The sequence below is a fragment of the Rattus norvegicus genome, chromosome 1 (genome assembly GCF_036323735.1).
Source record: "Rattus norvegicus strain BN/NHsdMcwi chromosome 1, GRCr8, whole genome shotgun sequence".
NCBI lineage: Eukaryota > Metazoa > Chordata > Mammalia > Rodentia > Muridae > Rattus > Rattus norvegicus.
Genome location: NC_086019.1, coordinates 248,501,643 through 248,523,556, shown reverse-complemented (window position 1 = coordinate 248,523,556; position 21,914 = coordinate 248,501,643). Strand labels below are relative to the sequence as shown.

General features: G+C 37.7%; 1 pseudogene; it reads left to right on the top strand.

Moving 5' to 3' along the window:
* The window catches only part of LOC120100034 (uncharacterized), a 71,002-nt pseudogene that overhangs the window by 47,913 nt on the left and 1,175 nt on the right, over window positions 1-21,914 (top strand).

The window sequence follows — 21,914 nt, the reverse complement described above, 5'->3', positions numbered from 1 at the left end:
CTTGTCTTCTGGGGCTAGAAGCTGATGTCTTATGGCAAATCACTCTTGCTGATAGCATCAGGAGATAAAGAGAGAAACTTACCTTACTTGGGCTCTTTATACTTTGACTTAGGTACATTTGCTTGGCCAGGTGAGAGGCTAGGAGTTCATTAACTCTTCCTGAGCAGGGGAAAAAGGAAAAGAAAGAAAGCCAGGCAAACAGACAGACAAACACACACCAGATGAATCAGTCAAGGAGAACACTGAAACTTTATATTTGCTTTCAGCTTTTATAGCCTTTTTGACAGAAATTTCTCTATGTAAGAAAATAATTGCCCTACAAGAGGAAGTTGCAGCAGAATGTAGATTGTAAGTTCACAGAAGTGTTTCATTCTACAAGGTCATTTTAAATTCAAAGCAATAGTTTTACAAGTGGCCTCATCCTTGGTCCTGACCTAGAATGTTTTTCTTCATCATTAATGTGTTCCAGGCCTGTTTTCTTTCTATTACAATTGCATACTATTAATGCACTAATGCTCACTATATTCCTTTGTGTTACTTATGCAGCTCTTGCTAGTCTGCGATGAGGGGACATATTCTGCTTTTGACTTTAAATGTTTTATGAGCTTCTCAAAATTCTCAAAATTATTTACATCAAACTAGCTTCTTAAAACTACTTAAACCAAATCAGAAATTCTATAAAATCATTAATTTGTCTAAAGATCTTTATTTCAAGAATTTTCATCTTCCTGTTATTCTTCAAGGAACTTGCCCAACAGATTGGATTCTCACCTAGATAGTAATCATACTAGGCTATTGGCAGTGAGAGTCTTCTAGTGTTCACTTACTCCAAGCCAAATGAACGAGTATTGTTCTAATGACAAAGAAGAAAAGGCACATCAGTAGGAAAAAACAATCCTGGAACAAAGTCTCGGGGTTCATGTCTTTCAAGGATGCAAGAGCTCACTTGCTCACTGCAGCTCTTCTTGCATGTTGTCCACAATATTATATTAGACTGTCCTGTTTTAATTTCTTTTTCTGTTTACTATTGTTACCAGTTTAACATTTGAAAGCATTATGAGGTATCATGTAAATTTCCACTGTTGCACAATAAATTTGTAGAAATATAATCAATCATACGAATTAAAATAACAATTTGAATTGAAAGATGTGTATCGTAGGTGTCCTTTTCTTTAAGTGAAATAAACATATGTACCTACAAAATTTAGAAGTGAATTTTTTCAATGTCTATACTTTTCTTTACCAATTTGGAAATGTTTAACTTGAATGTATTAGTAAAATTACTAATAGAATCAGAGAATCAGTTAGTTTTTCTCCTACTGGTGATTACATCTGAGCAGACCAAAGTGAGTCAATGGTTAATTATGAACTTAGTTCAAAAAAGAGGGACATTTTAGGCTTTATAAGTAGTAGTATTTCTCACACAAGATGGGAGAATGCATATTTATAACAAAAAGTGCTTTTTTCATATGTAATGCAGATTTATTGAGATGTGATTCACATATGATACCATTTACCTATTTCAAGTATGGCAACTCAATTATACACTAGTTTTATAGGAGTTTTTAATATCTATTTTAAATATTAGTATTTTGCTTGCATGTAATGTCTGTGAACCACTTGCATGTCCAGTGCCCAAGGCAGTAAAAAGAGGATGTCAGAAGCCCTGAAACTGAAGTTAAAGACAGCTATGAACTGTGTGTGGGTGAAACCAACCCAGTTTCTCTGCAACAGCAACAAATGCTCTTACTGCAGAGCCACCTCTCCCACACACACATTCCTCTTTCATATCCCTAGGCGTAGACCGGGTGGGTCTACAACACTTGAAGTCTACCCTTCATTGTGTTTTCAGTAATTACTGAAAATTTTCCATGTCCTTGCTAAATTTGCTTTTTATTTATTGGTTTTATTTGTGTTGCATATGTGTGCAGGTGTGTGCATGTGTCACAGTGCATATGCAGAAGACAGAGAACAAGTTTGGGAAGTTGGGCTGGAGAGATGGCTCAGCCGTTAAAGGTGAGGCTCACAACCAAAAGTGCTTTTTCAAATTATAAATTACATACCATAAATTGCTTGCATTTTCCCTGATTTCATCTACACTATAACAACAATAAAATTATGATGTATTTTAATTGGATATTTCTTTATTTACATTTCAAATGTTATTCCCTTTCCCAGTTTCCTGGATATGACCCCCCAATCCCATACCCCTCCCCTTCTTCTATGAGGGCGTTATTCTCCCCATCCACCCCCTACTTTCACACTCCCCTCAGACATTCCTCTACACTGGAGGTCCAACCTTGGCAGCACCAAGGGTTTCTCCTTCCATTGGGCAGAAGGCCCAACAAGGCCATCCTCTGCTACATATGCAGCTAGACCCATGGGTCAGTCCAGGTATATCTTTGGACAGTGGTTTAGTTCCTGGGAGATGTGGTTTGTTGGCACTGTTGTTCTTATGGAGTTGCAAGTCACTCCAGCTCTTTCAATCCTTCTTTAATTCCTCCAACGGGAGTCCCGATAGCAGTTCAAAGGTTTGCTGCTAGAATTCACCCATGTATTTGACATGTTTTGGGAGTAGATACCATTTTTGCATTTTGGTGTCTGAGTTATTTCACTGATGATGATTCTTTGTTCTTCCTCCACTCATTTTTTCTGCAAATTTCATGATGTCATTTTTTAAACAACTGAGTAATACTCTATGCTATAAATGTATCATGTTTTCTTCATCTATTCTTCAGTTGAGAAATATCTAGGTTGTTTCTAGTTTCTGACTATTATAAACAAACCAGCTATGAATAGAGTTGAACAAGCTACCTTGTGGTGTGATAGAGCTCTCTGGAGAGGTATAACAGAATCTTGAAGTATATCAATTCCCTATTTTCTTTTTTCTTTTTATTTTTTTCAATCATTATTAAATTGGGTATTTCTTATTTACATTTCAAATGTTATTCCCTTTCCTGGTTTCCTGTTCATCAGGCCCCCTAAACCCTACCTGTCCCTTTCTATAAGGGTGTTCCTCTTCCCATCCATCTCTCCCTACCCTTCACAAACTATCCCCTAAGCTCAGGATCCAACCTTGGCAGGACCAAAGGCTTCCCCTTCCACTTTTGCCCCAACAAGGGTATTCACAGATACATATGCAGTTGGAGCCCAAGGTCAGTCCATGTTTGGTCTTTGGGTAGTAGTTTAGTTCCTGGAAGCTCTGGTTGGTTGGCATTGTTATTCTTTTGGGGTCTCAAGCCCCAATCCTCAGCTCTTTCAATCCTTTCTCTAATTCCTTCAACAAGGGTCCCATTCTCAGTTCCGTGGTTTGCTGCCAGCATTCGCCTCTGTATTTGACATGTTCTGGCTGTGTCTGTCAGGAGAGATCTATATCTGGTTCCTGTCAGCCTGCACTTCTTAGTTTCATCTATCTAATCTTGTTTTGGTGGATGTATATATATGGGCTATATGTGGGGTAGGTTCTGAATGACCATTCCTTCAGTCTCTGCTCTAAACTTTGCCTCCATATCCCCTACTATGGAAATTTTTGTTGCCCTTTTTAAGAAGGAATGAAGCATCCCTTTTTGTTCATCCTTCTTGAGTTTCATGTGGTCTATGCATTGCATTTTGGGTAATTCGAGTATTTGGGCAAATATACACTTATCAATGAGTGACTACCATGCGTGTGGCTTTGTGTGTGTGTGTGTGTGTGTGTGTGTGTGTGTGTGAGATTGGTTACTTCACTCAAAATGATATTTTCTAGTTCCATCCATTTGCCTATGTTTTTCATGGAGTCATTGTTTTGATAGCTCAGTAGTACTCCACTGTGAAGATGTAACATGCTTTCTGTATCCATTCCTCCGTTGAAGGGCATCTGGGGTCTTTCCAGCTTTGGGCTATTATAAATAAGTCTGATATGAACATAGTGGAGCATGTGTCCTTGTTAAATGTCAGAGCATCTTTTGGATATATGCCCAGGAGAGGTACAGCTGGGTCCTCAGGTAGTGCAATGTCCAATTTTCTGAGGAAACTCCAGACTGATTTCCAGAGAGGTTGTACCACTTTGAAATTCCACCAAAGAGGAGTGTTCCTCTTTCTCCACATTCTTGTCAGCATGTGCTGGTGCCTGAGTTTCGGATCTTAGCCATTCTGACTGGTGAGAGGTGGAATCTCAGGATTGTTTTGATTTGCATTTTCCTGATGAGTAAGGATGTTGAACTTTTCTTTAGGTGCATATCAGCCATTCCATATTCCTTAACCGTGAATTCTTTGTTTAGCTCTGTAACCCACTTCTTAATAGTGTTATTTGACTCTCTGGCGTCTAACTTCTTGAGTTCTTTGTATATTTTCGATATTAGCCCTCTATCAGATGTATGATTGATAAAGATCTTTTCCCAATCTGTTGGTTGCTGTTTTGTCCTAATGACAGTGCCCTTTGCTTTACAAAAGCTTTGCAAATTTTAAGGTTCCATTTGTCAATTCTTGATCTTAGGTCATAAGCAATCGGTGTTCTGTTCAGGAACGTTTCCCCAGTGTCCATGAGTTCGAGATTCTTCCCCACTTTTTCTTCTATTAATTTGAGTGTATATGGTTTGATGTGGAGAGAGTATTCTCCTCTGGTTTTTCAGGAGTATCTATCTCCCCCTATCACATGGGATTTGGGTATAGGTGACTGTTTGACTGGTTTAGTTCAGATCTGGACGTTGGGGCTCCTATAGCTGACTGCTCCTATATTCCTGTGTTCAGAGGCACTATGCAGTTTCTTCTTGGGCCTGGGATGTGGGCAAAGGTGGGTAGAAGTTGCAGTCTGTCCTGCCCTGCAGTCTCAGGATTGCCCGCACTTCTGGGTGTTCAGTTCTCTCTCCCATGGGTTTTGGGAGCAGGGACCTGTGGGTTGGGATCAGAAAAGTTCTGGCCACAGCCAGAAACCAGAAGTGCCCAGACCCAGAGGACTTCTGCCGTTTTGTGTCCTGAGTTTACCAGGCATGTCACTTGTAGCAAAACAGTTGGCCTTACCTCTGCTTTTGGGCATATAATCGCTCCTGGCAGCTGACTTTCAGCTCAGGGTGAAGGCAGCAACTGCCTCTACTGCTCCTAGGTCCCTGTTCGCAGGGGCACAGATGGCACTATGCATTTTCCTCTTGAGTCCAGAATATGGGCAGAGAGTAGTCTTTTCTGGTTTTTCAGGAGTGTATACACTTCTGAGGGTCTAACTCTTTACCCCCAAGGGATTTGGATGCCAGGAGCTGTTTGACCTGTTCAGTTCAGATCTGGGCACAGATCTGGACCTCGGGGCTCCTGCAGCTGACTACTCCTATATTCCTGTGTCCACAGGCACTATGCAGTTTCCTTTTGGGCCAGGGATGAAGACACAGGTTGGCAGAAGTGGCAGTAGTCTGTCCTGCCCTGCAGTCTCAGGACTGCCCGAACTTCCTAGTGTTCAGGTCTCTCTCCCATAGAACTTTGGAGCATGGAGCTGTGGACCAGAATCAGAAAAGTTCAAGTCACAGCCAGAAACTGCATTTTGACTGATATTAATAACCAATGATTATAAATACCTATTATTTTCATGATGGTGGTGTGTGTGTATGTGTGTGTGTGTATGTGTGTGTGTTTGTGTGTGTGTGTACACCTTGTTTTGATTTTGTTTGTGAGGAATTATTTATTTCTTGTGTTTTCTTGGGTATAGTCAACAGCCTTGAGTTAAAGTTTTCCTTCCAGTATCTTCTATACGGCTAGATTTGTTGAAAGATATTGTTCTAAACTTGGTTTTGACGTGAAATATCTTATTTTCTCCATCTGTGGTGAATTTGAATTTTTCAGTGTATAGTAGTTTAGGTTGGTATTGGTGGTTTCACAGATTCTACAAGACATTTGTCTGGGATCATTTCAATTTTAGGGTCTCTATTGAGAAATCAGTGTAATTTTGTTAGGTCTCGCTTTGCATGTTACTTGGTATTTCTTCCTTGGATATTTAAACATTCTTTGTTTGTTCTTTAGGTTTTATGTTTTGATTAATATACGGTGGAAATATTTTCTTTTCTGGCCCAATCTATTTGGAATTTTATAAGCTTTGCATATGTTTATAGGCATATCTTTCTTTAGCTTGGGAGAAATTTTCTTCTATGATTTGACTGAAAATACTTTCTGGGCATGTAGTTGGCAATCTTCTTCAACTTCTTTCATTCTTTGGTTTGGTCTTTCATACTGTTCCAGAGTTTCTGAATGTCTTGTGTCAGAAACTTTTTATATTTATCATATTCTTTGACAGATGAATTGATTTATTCTATCATACCTTTTTATGCCTGTGACTGATCATTTCTTTGATATCTTTTAATTTGTAGCTCCTGTTCTCTTACCTAATTGTTTTATCTCCAGGATTTTTATATTTGTGTATTTTTTGTCAGTGTTTTGTTGTTGTTGTTTGTTATGTATTTATTGTTTGCTTATTTATTTACTTATTTATTTATTTATTTATTGCCTTATTCCCATTTTTGAGGTCTTGAACAGTTTTATTCATTTCCGCTTTAAAGGCCTTTATAATCTCTATTGGATTTAAGGTTATTTTCTCGTGCTTTAACTTTGTTAACATATATGGGGCTTGCTGGAGTAGGATACCTAGGTTCTGGTGGTGCCATTTTGCCCAGGTTTTTGTTAATTTTGTTCTTGAGCTGCCTTTTACCAAAGTGACTGTCCCAGTTACTGGCAGGCCTCCAGGAATTCAGGCAGAGTTTGCACAATGGAATACAGGAGACCATGTGCAGTTTAGGACCCTTTTGTATGATTTAGAAGGTATTGGTTTGCAGGGAACTTGAGAAAGGGAATTTTTACCTGATTTTCCCCACTGCATGAAGTCTCAGAGAATGGAGATACAGGAGGAAAATGGAACACAGGGGATAACATTCAGTTTGCTTTTGCTGCGTGGCCCGTGGAGGCAAGCAGTCTTGGGCAGGTTCCTACCAAATTATCCCTGGGTGCATGTAGGTCTCCAGAAAAGTAGGAAGAGCTCAGGGGACAGGACATACCTCATAGGTGATGAACATATGAAACATGGAAGGCACAGTTTGTGAGGGAGGGGCCCAAATACTTGTCCCTGATGCTTTCAGGCCTCCAGGAATGCTACTGAACTATAGGTTGGAAATGGAGCTCTAGCTCAATACATTTTGTAAATAAAAAATCCATTCAAACTAGAAAATTTATGAATATTTGTTATCCATTTTAAAAACAGTTTTCCCATTAGTTTTGGTTGGGGATCAATAGTGAGTAACATTTTATTCAATAAGTCGGGTACACTTTTAGACATATATCTTTATTGAGGTTATCTACTTGACACTGGACTCTAGAGAACTAATGCCTAATTTATCTAAATATACTAATGGACATGGAGTAACACAAGAAATCCAAAACTAGGCCAATCATTCTGTAGATTTAGTGATGTTCATATCCATTTTTGGTTCATGCAAGGCTTAATATGGAGTTAAGAATGCTGCCACATAAGGGACCAGTTTTTCAGGAAATACTGTATACCTGTGGTGCAGCTTCTGAGGTGTCCATTTTTGTGTTTGTGGTAGCAGTAAGTCAAATATTGACTGATCAATAGAATCATTTGGGCCAACTTAAAAATTTACACTACAAACATTAATTGGACCTAATTTTGCTAATTTATTTCTGCATCATTTTGTCTACTCCATTAGTCTACTTGTCTGTTTCATGTGAGTATCAAACTGTTCATGCTACTATAGTTCTGTAGTATAATTTGAAGTGTGGTACTGTTATACCATAACAGTATTTTTACTCCTTAAGAATTCTTTGACTATGCTTGGTCCTTTATGGTCCCATATGATATCGTCTATAGTTGTTTTAAACCTGTAAATATTGTATCAGAAGTTTTATATTTAGCATTAAATGTGTAAATTAAATTTAGTTATATGGGTGTTGTGTTTCTTGGCTTCTGTTTCATCTTTGCTTCTCTGGCCTGGATGGTCATTGAGCAGGAGATCTCTACCCAAGATATTGTCTGGACTTCTGTAGACAAGGGTGGTTTCTGGTTGAGCAGAAAATTTCTGCTCAAGTTAGAAGCTAAAATCAAAGTGCGGAGAATGAGCAGAGTAATTATAGTTTGAAAGGATAGGCACTAAGAAAGTTGGGACACATGCTGCTGTGGGGAGCTCTGGTGCCTAGTGTCCTGCTAAATGTTTTTTCATGAAAATTCATTGTAATCTTTGTATAACAACTGCTTGAACCCCAAACCATGACATGGTCACTGCAGGCATTAATAACCAAGAGCTACCATAATATTATATATAGGATTCAGAACTATTTTAAGATGAGTTTGCCTAAATAAAAAAGATTTAAATGCAAAGACAATATTAGTGTGAATGAGGTTTACACTGTGTAGATTAAGGTAACATATGTTTGCTAGTATTTGCATTTTCTTTCCTATTTCCAGTTCTCAAAAGCCTATGGCCCTGTGTTCACTCTGTATTTGGGCTCACAGCCCACTGTCATATTGCATGGATATGAAGCAGTGAAGGAAACTCTGATTGATCATGGGGAGGAGTTTTCTGGTAGAGGAAGCTTTCCAATGGTTGAAAAAGCTTTTAAATGTTTTGGTAAGTAAGTGTACATATTCATATGTGTGTTGTACCATGTTTACAGTGAGATATAAGATTGAAAGAAAGGGGTGGACTTCCTTCTTATGTACAGTGCATCCCCTCTATGGCTTCCACTTTCATCTGTCCCTAGCATCTATTTCTAGTATCTTCTCATTTCTTTAGGCATTGTTTTTAGCAATGGAAACAGATAGAAAGAGATAAGACAATTCATAATTATGACCCTTCAGAACTTGGGAATGGGAAAAAGGAACATTGAAGACCATGTTCAAGAGGAAGCACAGTGCCTAGTGGAAGAGCTGAGGAAAACCAAGGGTAAATACAAATTTATACATTTGCATCTTAGTTAGGGTATGCATGGTTAAGTTATGTTGATAATGTTCTATCTAAAACAATTTCATTGTTTTTAATCAGAAATAACAATATATGCTTCATGTACATTTTATGCTGAGTTGTGGAACTATGTATTCTTATTAGCACAAATGTAGTTTCCCCATTGTGGATCATTTCACCAAAGAATAAATGCTACTGATAAAGATGGCAGAGGATATTTGTTTATATTTTCTTGAACTACAGATACATTACACTGTATTAACTACAGATACATTCCAACATAAAACTAAGTGGAAGGAAACTTGAAGTACTCCCACTAAAATTAGGGACTAGCCAAGGCTACCCACTCAATCTCTCCATTTTCAATATAGTACTTGAAGTCGTAGCAAGAACAATTAGACAACAAAAAGAGTTCAAAGGGATAAAAATTAGAAAGGAAGAGGTCAAAGTATCATTTTGTGCAGATGATATGATAGTATACATAAGTGACTCCAAAACTCCCAAAAGAGGAATGCTAAACCTGATAAACAACTTCAGCAAAGGAGTTACATATAAAATTAACTCAAACAAATGAGTAATCTTCCTCTACTCAAAGGATAAACAGACTGAGGAAGAAATTAGGAAAATGACACCCTTTTCAATATTCACAAATAATATAAAATACCTTGGTGTGTTTCTAACCAAGCAAGTGAAAGATCTGTATGACAAGAGCTTCAAGTCTCTAAAGAAAAAAGTTGAAGATCTTAGAAAATGAAAATATTTCCCATGCCCATGGATTGGCAGGATTAAAATAATGAAAATGCTCATCTTGCTGAAAGCAATCTACAGATTCAATTCAATCCCCATCAAAATTCCAACTCAATTCTTCATCCACCGAATCTAGTCACTATTGCTGATGCCAAGAAGTGCTTGCTAACAGGAGCCTGATCTAGATGTCTCCTGAGAGGCTCTGCTATATCCTTACTAATACAGTTGATGATGCTTGCAGCAAACCATTGGACTGAGCACAGAGACTCCAATGGAGGAGTTAGAGAAAAGACTGGAGGAGTTGAAGTGGTTTGCAACCCCAAAGGAAGAACAACAATATCAACTAACTAGACCTCTTAGAGCTTCAGGGACGAAACAACCAACCAATCTGTTGGCAGACTTTTAATGATTTCTTCTACTTCTTTAGGGGTTATGGGACTATTTGGATTGTTTATCTGATCCTGATTAAATTTTGGTACCTGGTATCTGTCTGTAGAATTGTCCATTTCATCCAGATTTTCCAGTTTTGTTGAGTATAGGCTTTGGTAGTAGAATCTGGTAATTTTTTGAATTTTCTCAGTTTCTGTTATGTCTCCCTTTTCATTTCTGATTTTGTTAATTTGTATATACTCTCTGTTCCCTCTGGTTAGTCTGGCTAAGCATTTATCTATCTTGTTGATTTTCTCAAAGAACTAACTCCTGGTTTTCTTGATTCTTTGTATAATTCTATTTGTTTCAACATGATTGATTTCAGCTGTGAGTTTGATTATTTTCTGCATTCAACTTCTCTTGGGTGTATTTGCTTCTTTTTGTTATAGAGTTTTCAGGTATGCTATCAGGCTTGTTGGATACATTATATGATTTTACAACCAAACAGCTCTGCCAAGGGTCAAGCAGGAGAATGACAAATGGCTTTAGAATGTATGTAATTCATTCCATGGGTTACCATAGCACTATGGGAGGGTCTTTGTGTGTCACAGCCCTAAGAACTATGTGTCCCATGAACTTCATGCTGTTACGGAGTTCTACTCTGTTGCACTCTTAATTTAAGAGTTATATGAAAGCTTTAAGTGGGCTTCCATTCCCTTACTGGGAAATCTTGGTGGCATTCACAATATTAGTGATTGATTTATTTTTGGCACTATTACTGGAGAAGATTATGATTCTATCACCACCTTCGAGAAGAACTTAGAGATTTAGATTGTGAACAATGACTACCACCCTTAGAAGACTTTGGGAAAAATAATTTAGTTAAGCTTGGTTGAGATTTTTACTACTGTCTCCAACGTAAAACATCTTAGAGAACAATGTGAAGTTCAGAAAGGTACACTTTTAGCTAAGCTAGGTACCTTTTATGGTCAGGGAACAAGAACAGTGTCATTATTCTCTGATGTTATTACATCTCATTGAGGATGGACTGGTGATAACTGATTCCTTATACCGCTTTTGCCCTCAGCTTTCTGATGTGATTTATTAAGTATTGGTGATGAGTGGATGTGACAGATATGACTGTGGGTAAGAGAGTTGAACACCCAGAAGTGCAGACCATCCTGAGACCTCAAAACAGATTGCCACTTCTGTCCACTTTTGCCAACATCGCTGGTCCAAGAGGAAACTGCATAGTGCCCCTGGACACAGGAATATAGGAACAGTCAGCTGCAGATACCTGTGGTTCTGGTCAGTGCCCAGAACTGAAATGAACCGGTCAAATAGTTCCCTGCACTCAAATCCCTCTGGGAAGAGAGCTGAACCTACAGAACTGAAGACACTTCTGAGAAATCAGAGGAGACTACTCTCTGCCCACATTCCCCACCCAAGAGGGAATCATGTAATGACAGCTGTGCTTGCTGGATACAGTTAGGAGCAGGACCTTTCTGATTACTGCCTTTGCTGAGAGCTAAAAGACAGCCACCAGGAGTGCCTACACACCTGAGAGTAGAGGTAAGACCCACTTTTCTCCTCCAAGTGACCTGCCTGGTAGACTCAGGACACACAGAGACATAAGTCCTCTGGGACAAGGCACTTCCTCTTTCTGGCTATGCTTAGAACTGAACTGTCTTCCCTACAACTCCCTGCACCCAAATCCCATGAGGAAGACACTGAACACACAGAAATGCAGACAACCCCGAGACTGTAGGACAGACTGCCACTTTGGCCCACCTTTTCCCACATCCCTGGTCCAAGATAAAACTGCATAGTGCCTATGGATACAAGAATATAGGAATAGTCAGTTGTTAGTACCTGCGATTCTTGTCTGCACACATAACAGAACTGAACTGGTCAAACAGCTCCCTGCACCCAAATGCTGTGAGGGAGAGAGGTGGATTCTCAGAATTGCAGACAGTCCTGAGAAATCAGAGGAGACTATCCTCTGCCATATTCCCTACCCAGGAGGGGATCACCTAGTGCCAGCTGTGCCCCCAGGGCACAAGGACCAAAGGGCAGTCAGGGGCAGGATCCATCTGATTACTGCCTATGCTGAGAGCTAAAAGATTGTCAGAAGAGCAGAGCACCTGTTCCAAGAAATAGCTGAAAGAAAACAGGAAAAAGGATCTACAGGAGTGCTGACACAGAGGCTTACAGGAGGGTCAAATCACTGTTAGAAACAGCAAGACAAGCTAAGCCGAAAGACAACCCAATGGTGAGATGTAAGCACAGAAAACTAAGCAACAGAAACCAAGACTACTTGGCATCATCAAAGCCCAGTTCTCCCACCAGAGAAAATACTGGATATCCAAACACACTGGAAAAGTAAGATTTAGGTTTAAAATCACATTTTATGGTAATGAAGGATGACTTTAAGAAGGACATAAATAACTCCTTTAAGAAATGCAGGACAACACAAGTAAGCAAGTAGAAGCCCTTAAAGAGGAAGTACAAAAATCCCTGAAATAATTAAAGGAAAACACAAATAAACAGGTGAAGGAATTGAACAAAACCATCCAGGATTTAAAAGTGGAAATGCAAACAATAAAGGAAGGACAAGGGGAGACAACCCTAATTATAGAAAACCCAAGGAAGAGACTGGGAGTCATAGATACAAGCATTACCAACAGAATACAAGAGATAGAAGAGAGAATCTCATGGGCAGAAGATATCATAGAAAACATCAACAAAACCATAAAAGATAATATAAAATGCAAAACCCTCCTAACCCAAAACATCCAGGAAATCCAGGATGCAATGAGAAGATCAAACCTAAAGATAATAGGTATAGAAGAGAGTGAAGACTCACAACTTAAAGGGCCAGTAATTATATTCAACAAAATTATAGAAGAAAACTTCCCTAACCTAAAGAAAAAGATACCCATAAACATAAAAGAAGCCTACAGAACTCCAAATAGATTGGCCCAGAAGAGAAATCCCTCCCATCACATAATAGTAAAAGCACCAAATGCACAAAACAAAGAAAAAATATTAAAAGCAGTAAGGAAAAAAATGTCAAGTGATATATAAAGGCAGACCTATAAGAATTATACCAAACTTCTCACCAGAGACTGTGAAAGTCAGATGATCCTGGACAGATGTCATACAGACACTAAGAGAACAAAAAGGCCAGTCAAGCCTACTATATCTAGCAAAACTCTCAATTAACATAGATTGAGAAACCAAGATATTCCATGACAAAACCAAATTTATACAATATCTTTCTACAAATGCAGCTCAAAAAGGATAACAGATGGAAAACTCCAAAACAAGGAGAGAAACTACACTGTACAAAAAGCAAGAATGTAATCTCCTTGAAATGAAACAAAGGAATAGGGACACAAACATAATTCAACTTACAACAATGAAAATAACAGGAAGTAACAATCAGTATTCCTTAATATCTCTCAACACCAATGGACTCAATTCCCCATAAGAGACTGGAAATGTGAAGAGGACACAGCATTTTGCTGCATACAGGAAACACCTTAGAGACAAAGACAGTCACTACCTCAGAGTAAAAGGCTGGAAAACAACTTTCCAAGCAAATGGCCTGAAGAAACAAGCTGGAGTTGCCATTCTAATATTGATTAAAATTAACGTTCAAGCAAAAGTCGTCAAAAAAGATAAGGAAGGACACTTCATATGCATCAGAGGAAAAATCCACCAAGATGAACTCTCAATCATAAATACCTATGCTCCAAATGCAAGGGAACCTACATTCATAAAAGAAACCTTACTAAAGTTCACAACTCATAGTGCACCTCCCACAATAATAGTAGGAGATTGCAACACCCCATTCTCTTCAAAGGAGAGATAATAGAAACAGAAATTATACAGAGATGTAGAGAAACAAACAGAAGTTATGAAACAAATGGATTTAACAGACATTTATAGGAAATTCCATCCTAAAACAAAAGAATGTACCTTCTTCTCAGCACTTCATGGTACCTTCTACAAAATTGACCATATAATTGGTCACAAAACAGGCCTCAAGAGATATAGGAAGATAGAAATAATTCCATGAATCCTATCAGATCATCACGGACTAAGGCTAGTCTTTAATAACAACAATATTGAAAAAAAGCCCACATTTACATCAAAGTTGAACAACATTCTACTCAATGAAAACTTGGTCAAGGAAGAAAAAAATGAAATTAAAGACTTCTTAGAATTTAATGAAAATGAAGATACTAGTTACTAAAACTTATGGTACAAAATGAAAGTAGTGCTAAGAGGAAAACTCAATGCTCTGAGTGAGTGCCTGCAAAAAGAAACAGGAGAGAGCATACATCAGCAGCTTGACAGCACACCTAAAAACTCTAGAAGAGAAAGGATCAAATACACCCAAGAGGAGTAGAAGGCAGGAAATAATAAAACTCAGGGCTTAAATCAACCAAGTAGAAACAAAAACGTCTATACTAATAATCAACAAAACAAGGAGCTGATACTTTGAGAAAATCAACAAGATAGATAAACACTTAGCCAGACTAACCAGAGGTCATAGAAAGTGTATAAAAATTGACAAAATCAAAAATGAAAAGGGAGACATAACATCAAAATCTGTGGACATTCAAAAAATCATCAGATCCTACTACAAAAGTCTATATTCAACAAAGTTTGAAAATCTGGATGAAATGGACAGTTTTCTAGACAGATACCAGGTACCAAAGTTAAATCAGGAACAAATAAACCATCTAAACCAACACATAACTCCTAAAGAAATAGAAGCAGTTATTAAAAGTCTTCAAACCAAAAAGAGCCCAGGACTGACTGGGTTTATTGCATAATTCTATCAGAACTTCATAGAAGACCTCATACCAATACTGTCCAAACTATTCCACAAAATTGAAACAGAGCACTACCAAATTCCTTCTATGAAGCCACAGTTATGCTTATCCCTAAATCCCACAAAGACACAAAAATTAAAGAGAACTTCAGAACAATTTCCCTTATGAATATTGATGCAAAATTACTCAATAAAATTCATGAAAACAAAATCCAAGAACACATCAAAACGATCATCCATCATGATCAAGTAGGCTTCATCCCAGGGATGCAGGGATGTCTTAATATATGGAAACCATCAACATGATCCTCTATATAAACAAACTCAAAGATAAAAAACAACATGGTTATTTCATTAGATGATGAGAAAACATTTGACAAAACTCAACACCCCTTCATGATAAAAGTCCTGAAAAATCAGGAAATCAAGGCCTGTACATAAACACAGTGAAAGCAATATACAGCAAAACAGTAGCTAACATCAAACTAAATGGAGACAAACTTGAAGCAATCCCACTAAAATCAGGGACTAGACAAGGCTGCCCGTTCTCTCCCTACTTAGTCACTATAGTACTCGAAGTCCTAGCCATAGCAATCGGACAACAAAAGGAGGTCAACTGGATACAAATTGGGAAGGGAAGAAATTAAAATGTCACTATTTGCAGATGATAGGATAGTATACTTAAGTGACCCCAAAGTTCCACGAGAGAAGTACTAATCCTGATAAACAACTTTGGCAAAGTGCCGGGTATAAAATTAATTCAAACAAGTCAATAGCCTTCCTCTACTCAAAGGATGAACAGGCTGAGAAAGAAGTTAGAGAAATGACACCTTTCACAATAGTCCCAAATTCTATAAAATATCTTGGTAAATTTTAAGAAAGCAAGAGAAATATCTGTATGACAAGAACTTTAAGTCTCTGAAAAAGAAATTGAAGAAGTTCTTAGGAGATGGAAAGATCTCTCATTCTCATGGTTGTCAGAATTAATATAGTAAAAATAGCCATTTTGCCAAAAGCAATCTACAGATTCAATGCAATACCCATCAAAATTCCTATACAATTCTTTATAGAGATAGAGCAATTTGAGAATTCATTTGGAATTAAAAAAACAGGATTGCAAAAACTATACTGGACAATAAAAGAACTTCTTTGGGAATCACCATTCTGACCTCAATCAGTGTTAAGGAGCAATAATCATAAAAACTGTATGGTATTGGTCAAAGACATGCAGACAGGTCAGTGGAATAGAATTGAAGAACCAGAAATTAACCCTCCGACCTATGTTCATTTTACTTTCGACAAAGGAGCTAAAACCATCCAATGGTAAAAAGACAGCATTTTCAACAAATGGTGCTAGTTCAACTGGAGGTCAGCATGTAGAAGAATGCAAATCAATTCATTCTTATCCTTACAGAGCTTAAGTCGAAATGGATTAAAGATATCCACATCAAACCAGATATAAACTTGTAGAAGAAAAATTGTGGAAGAGTTTGAACACATGGGCACTGAGAAAAATTTCCAAAACAAAACACCAATGGCTTATGCTCTAAGATCAAGAAATAGACAAATGGGACTTCATAAAACTGCAAACCTTCTGTAAGGCAAAGGACATTGTCATTAGGACAAAATGGCAAATGACAGATTGTGAAAAGATCTTTACCAATCCTACATCTAATAGAGGGCAAATATCCAAAATACACAAAAACTCAAGAAGTTAGACTCCAGAGAGCCAAATAAACCTATTAAAATGGGGTACACTGCTGAACAAAATATTTTCAGCTGAGGAATATTGAATCACTGAGAAGCACCTAAACAAATGTTCAACATCCTTAGTCATCAGGGAAATGCAAATCCAAACAACCCTGAGATTCCACATCACACCAGCCAGAAAGGCTAAGATGAAAAATTCAGGTGATAGCAGACGCTGGCAGGAATGTGGAGAAAGAGGAATACTCCTCCAATTTTTGTGGGACTGCCATCTGGTACAACCACTCTTGAAATCAAACTGGAGGTTTCTCAGAAAATTGGACATTGCACTACGTGAGGAGCCAACTATACCTCTGCTGGGCATATACCCAAAAGATGCTGCAACATACAACATAGACACATGCTCCACTGTGTTCATAGCAGCCCTATTTATAATAGCCAGAGGCTGGAAAGAACCTAGATGCCCTTTAATAGTGGAATGAATTAAAAAATTGTGGTACATCTACATAATGGTGTGCTACTCAGTAATCAAAATCAAAGACTTCATGAAGTTCATAGGCAAATGGAATGAACTAGAAAATATCATCCTGAGTGAGGTAATTCAATCACAGAAAAACAAACGTGGTATTCACTCATTGATAAGTAGGTATTAGCACAAGTTCTCGAATTACCCAAGATGCATTTCACAGACCACAGGAAGCTCAGGAAGAAGGATAGCCATAATGCGTATGCTCTCACTCCTTCTTAAAAGGGGGAGCAAAAATATCCATAGAAGGGGATATGGAGGCAAAGTTTAAAGCAGTGACTAAAAGAATGGCCATTCAGTGCCTGCCCCATATGTGGCATATATATATATATATATATATATATATATATATATATATATATATATATATATATATATATATCCACCAAAGCTAGATAAGATGATGAAGCTAAGAAGTGCATGTTGTAATACCATTTATTATCATCTGTAGGGCTGGATTTGTAGAAAGATGTAAATTTGATTTTGTCATGGAATATCTTGGTTTCTCCATCTATGTTAATTGAGAGTTTTGCTGGATACAGTAACCTGGGCTGGCATTTGTGTTGTCTTGGGGTCTGTATGACATCTGTCCAGGATCTTCTGCCTTTCATATTCTCTGGTGAGTAGTCTGGTGTGATTCTGATAGGTCTGCCTTTATATGTTACTTGACCTTTTTCCCTTACTGCTTTTAATATTCTTTCTTGGTTTTGTGCATTTTGTTCTTTGAACATTATGTGATGGGAGTAGTTTCTTTTCTGGTCCAATCTATTTGGAGTTCTGTAGGCTTTTTGTATGTTTATGGGCATCTCTGTCTTTAGGTTAGGCGAGTTTTCTTCTATGATTTTGTTGAAGATATTTACTGGTCCTTTGAGCTGGGAGTCTTCACTCTCTTTTATACCTATTATCCTTAGGTTTGATCTGCTCATTGTGTCGTGGATTTCCTGTATGTTTTGGACCAGTAGGTTTTTCTGTTTTACATTATCTTTGACAGTTGTGTCCATGATTTCTATGGAATCTTCTGCTCCTGAGATTCTCTCTTCTATCTCTTGTATTCTGTTGGTGATGCTTGTATCTATAGCTCCTTGTGTCTTCCTTTAATTTTCTATATCCAGGGTTGTCTCCCTTTGTGCTTACTTTATTGCTTCTATTTCCGTATTTAATTCCTTCACATGTTTGATTGTGTTTCCCTGGAATTCTTTCAGGGATTTTTATGATTCCTCTCTATAGGGTTCTACTTGTTTATGTTTTCCTCCATTTCTCCAAGGGAGTCCTTTATGTCTTTCTTGAAGTCCTCCATCATCATGATCAAATGTGATTTAAAATAAAGATCTTGCTTTTCTGGTGTGTTTGGATATTCAGTGTTTGCTTTGGTGGGAGATTTGGGCTCCGATGTTGCCATGAAGTCTTGGTTTCTGTTTCTTGGGTTCCTGTGCTTGCCTCTCGCCATCAGGTTGTCTCTGGTGTTACCTTGTTTTGCTATTTCTGACAGTGGCTAGACTGTCCTATAGGCCTGTGTGTCAGGAGTGCTGTAGACCTGTTTTCCTGTTTTGTTTCTTCTAGTTACGGGAACAGAGTGTTCTGCTTTCAGGTGTGTAGTTTTTCATTTCTACTGGTCTTCAGCTGTTCATGTGGGCATGTGTCCTGAGTCCACCATGTACGTCACTTGGAGCAGAAAATTTTGTCTTACCTCTGGTCCCGAGGCTGAAGTGACTGCTGGGTGGGGCTGCTTTTGAGTTGTCAGTGAGGGCAGCAACCAGAAGGGTCTGCCCCCCTTTTCACGGTACCCTGGTGCACCATGTCCCAGATGGCCTTAGGTGTTTTCCTCTGGAGTCAGAAATGTGGGCAGAGTGTAGTCTCTTTTGGCTTCCCAGGCATGTCTGCCCCTCTGAAGTTTTAGCTCTCCCTCCCATGAAATTTGGGTGGAGGGAACTGTTGACCAGGACCATTCAGATCAGAGTGGTGTTTGGACCTTAGGGGACCTGCCACTTGAATGCCCCTAACTTCCTGTTCCCAGAGACCTCATACAGTTTCCTCTTGGGCCAGGGATGTGTGCAGGCGTGGGCAGTATTGGTGGTCTCTCTGGAGACTGCTCTGCAGTCTCAGGAGTCCCTATCTGTCTGGGTGGTGAGCTCTCTCTCCCATTGTGTTTGGGAGCAGGGAGCTGTGAGCCGGGGATATTCTGTCATCTTTACCTCATAATATTTATGCTAATCCCATCAATTGTCTGGATGAATTATGAATTGATAGTATAATTAACATTTTGAGTTTCTGAAAATCTTTCCATTATTTGGGTGCACACATATCCCAAGTATCCTGATATGTTTCTATACACATCTCATTTTCATCAATTTAGAAATTAATAGCAGTTCAAATTACTGATTAATTAAATTCATCATTTGGGCCATTAATAAGTTAAATGATAATGTACAAAAAATGAAAATAAATTTACAGATAAAATGTTCACCAGAAGCCACCTTGAATTTTGCATTTAGTTTCAGAAGAAACATCTATAACTAGCAAAATATATGAGATTAGGTAGGTAAGGTCACATAATGATTAAATCATTTCTAAACAGTAGCTTTAAAAATAGTAATAAAAGAATATTCATTATTCAGTAAAACTAAGAAACTATTTACAAGTTATAGCATTGAAAGGAAATTATTGTGACTTATTATGACTGAAATACACCAAACGTAAGTCAAAGTATGATATAGCCTTTTTCATAACTTGAAGAATTATGCATATAAACTACTTTGAATTATTTGTAGGTTTTTCTTTCAATAATAAAAATTCCCAAATGTCTTTTTTGAGTTCAACACAAATTGGAAAATATATCTGAAATTATAAACAACCAATTTTCATACAAAAGTCATTGGAAAACAAAGATAAAATAAATGTGGAAATGCCCATGTCCTTGCCTGCTTAGGATTGCTTTCCCAATTGTGAACCTGCAGTAACAGGAAGCACAGTGTTATGGAGAAGACTTGAACCACACTGAAACTGGTAACATGAAAAGCACAGAAGTGTAGCAGAGAGAAACAAGCTTACTTTGGGTATGAAGTAGTTTCTAAATTTAGTGTCACTGGTCACTTCATGCACTATATTGTTTGGGACAATGTCGCTGTATCTCTGAACCTCATGCACCATGGCATTTGTGTAGGGCATGTGGCTCCGGTTCTGCAGATATTGGTATTAAAGGAGAACATATCAGTTATATCTATATCTTATTTATAAATACAGATCTACAAGTAGACAATGAATATGCATACATACCATATACATGCAAATGCATACACATGCATCATTCTTAGATTACCATATTTAGTAATATAGACAAATTTGGGAAAGTGTTAGCTGTAGATATATAAATATGATTATCTATCTCCAATATAAGAGTTAGTTTACATTATTGATATACTTTTTGATTAATGCATACTATTCACTTTAGTTTGTCATTTTCCCTTTCACGATTTAGAATTACTTCCAAGTATTCAAGTGGAAGGTTCCGCAGCTAGGAAAAATGTGCATTCAATGAAGACATCAGAAGACACATTACTTCTGTGTTGATCCCTATTCTCTATTCATTTCTGCAGCATTCACCAGGTGAATGCTAAATCTGGGGCTTTCATATTCTAGTGCCCAGAATATTCTCTGAAAGTGTTAATTTCTTTCATAGGCTATACAGGTTTCTGGAGTTAATTTCTTCCTGGAAAGTTACTTTAGACATTTAGAGGCAAAACATCCTACCTACAGGGTTTCATAAAGAGGAAACTACTGGTGAAATGTCATTAAACCTGATCATCTTTGACTTTCATTGCATTGTTTACATTCTGGCCTTTACTTTGTTATTTCGGATGGATGTTTGAAAAAATTGTCTATGCAAAACACAGAGATGTTCATAGTGCATTACAGCTGGTTATAGATCCAGCAGTTGTTGTTCATGAAAGTGTGGAGAAAAAGAGCTCTATTCAAGATTGCCAGTTCTCCACTTTCAGCCTCTCCATTATTCTTTCACTATCAACCATTCAATGTTATTTTACACATGGATTTCTGTTTATTTTTGAAAGTAATTTTATGTTTTATGTTTTTGAAACTCCCACCTGGAATATGAAATAATTAAAGAAAGAGTGGGCAGAGCAGCCTCAGGTTCCCAATTTGCTTTCTATTTAAAAATTGTGAGATACAGAGAGGAACCCTTAGGGACACAGGGGAGGCACAGTGTGCTTTTCTTATTCTATTGTAATTCTTCAAACATGTGTTCCACCACCATCTTCCAGGATCTTCCCCGCCTCACTCTTCATTACTACTGTATTATAGTTATATTATAAAGGATTCTGTTGTTTACGGTTCTCTTCATATGCTAGCTTAAATGCACTAATTCTGTCTCATATTTATGCTATTGTCTTTTCAGTGGTTATTGATACAGGATGAAAGGTGTGTTCATTTATATGGAACACCTGGTTCTATTTTTTATTTAGCACTTAGATTTATATGTCAAATTCTCAATCCACAATTCATTCATACAATAAATTCACTGCCAATTAATAAAGATTAAACTGCGCACCTAGGCAAGATAAAATCGATGAAGTTCACCTGAATCTGGAATCATGCTGCTCTGCTGTCTCCCTATCAACCATTCAATGATTTCTCTCACTCCTCCAACTCCTCCCTCCTTGCTAGACTTTTCCCTGACTGGTTCCTTTTAAAAATAAAATTTTACAGTGATGTTATCTGTAAAATGACACTTTTTCTATATTTGGAAAACTATTGTTCATAAGAATTTTATTGACTA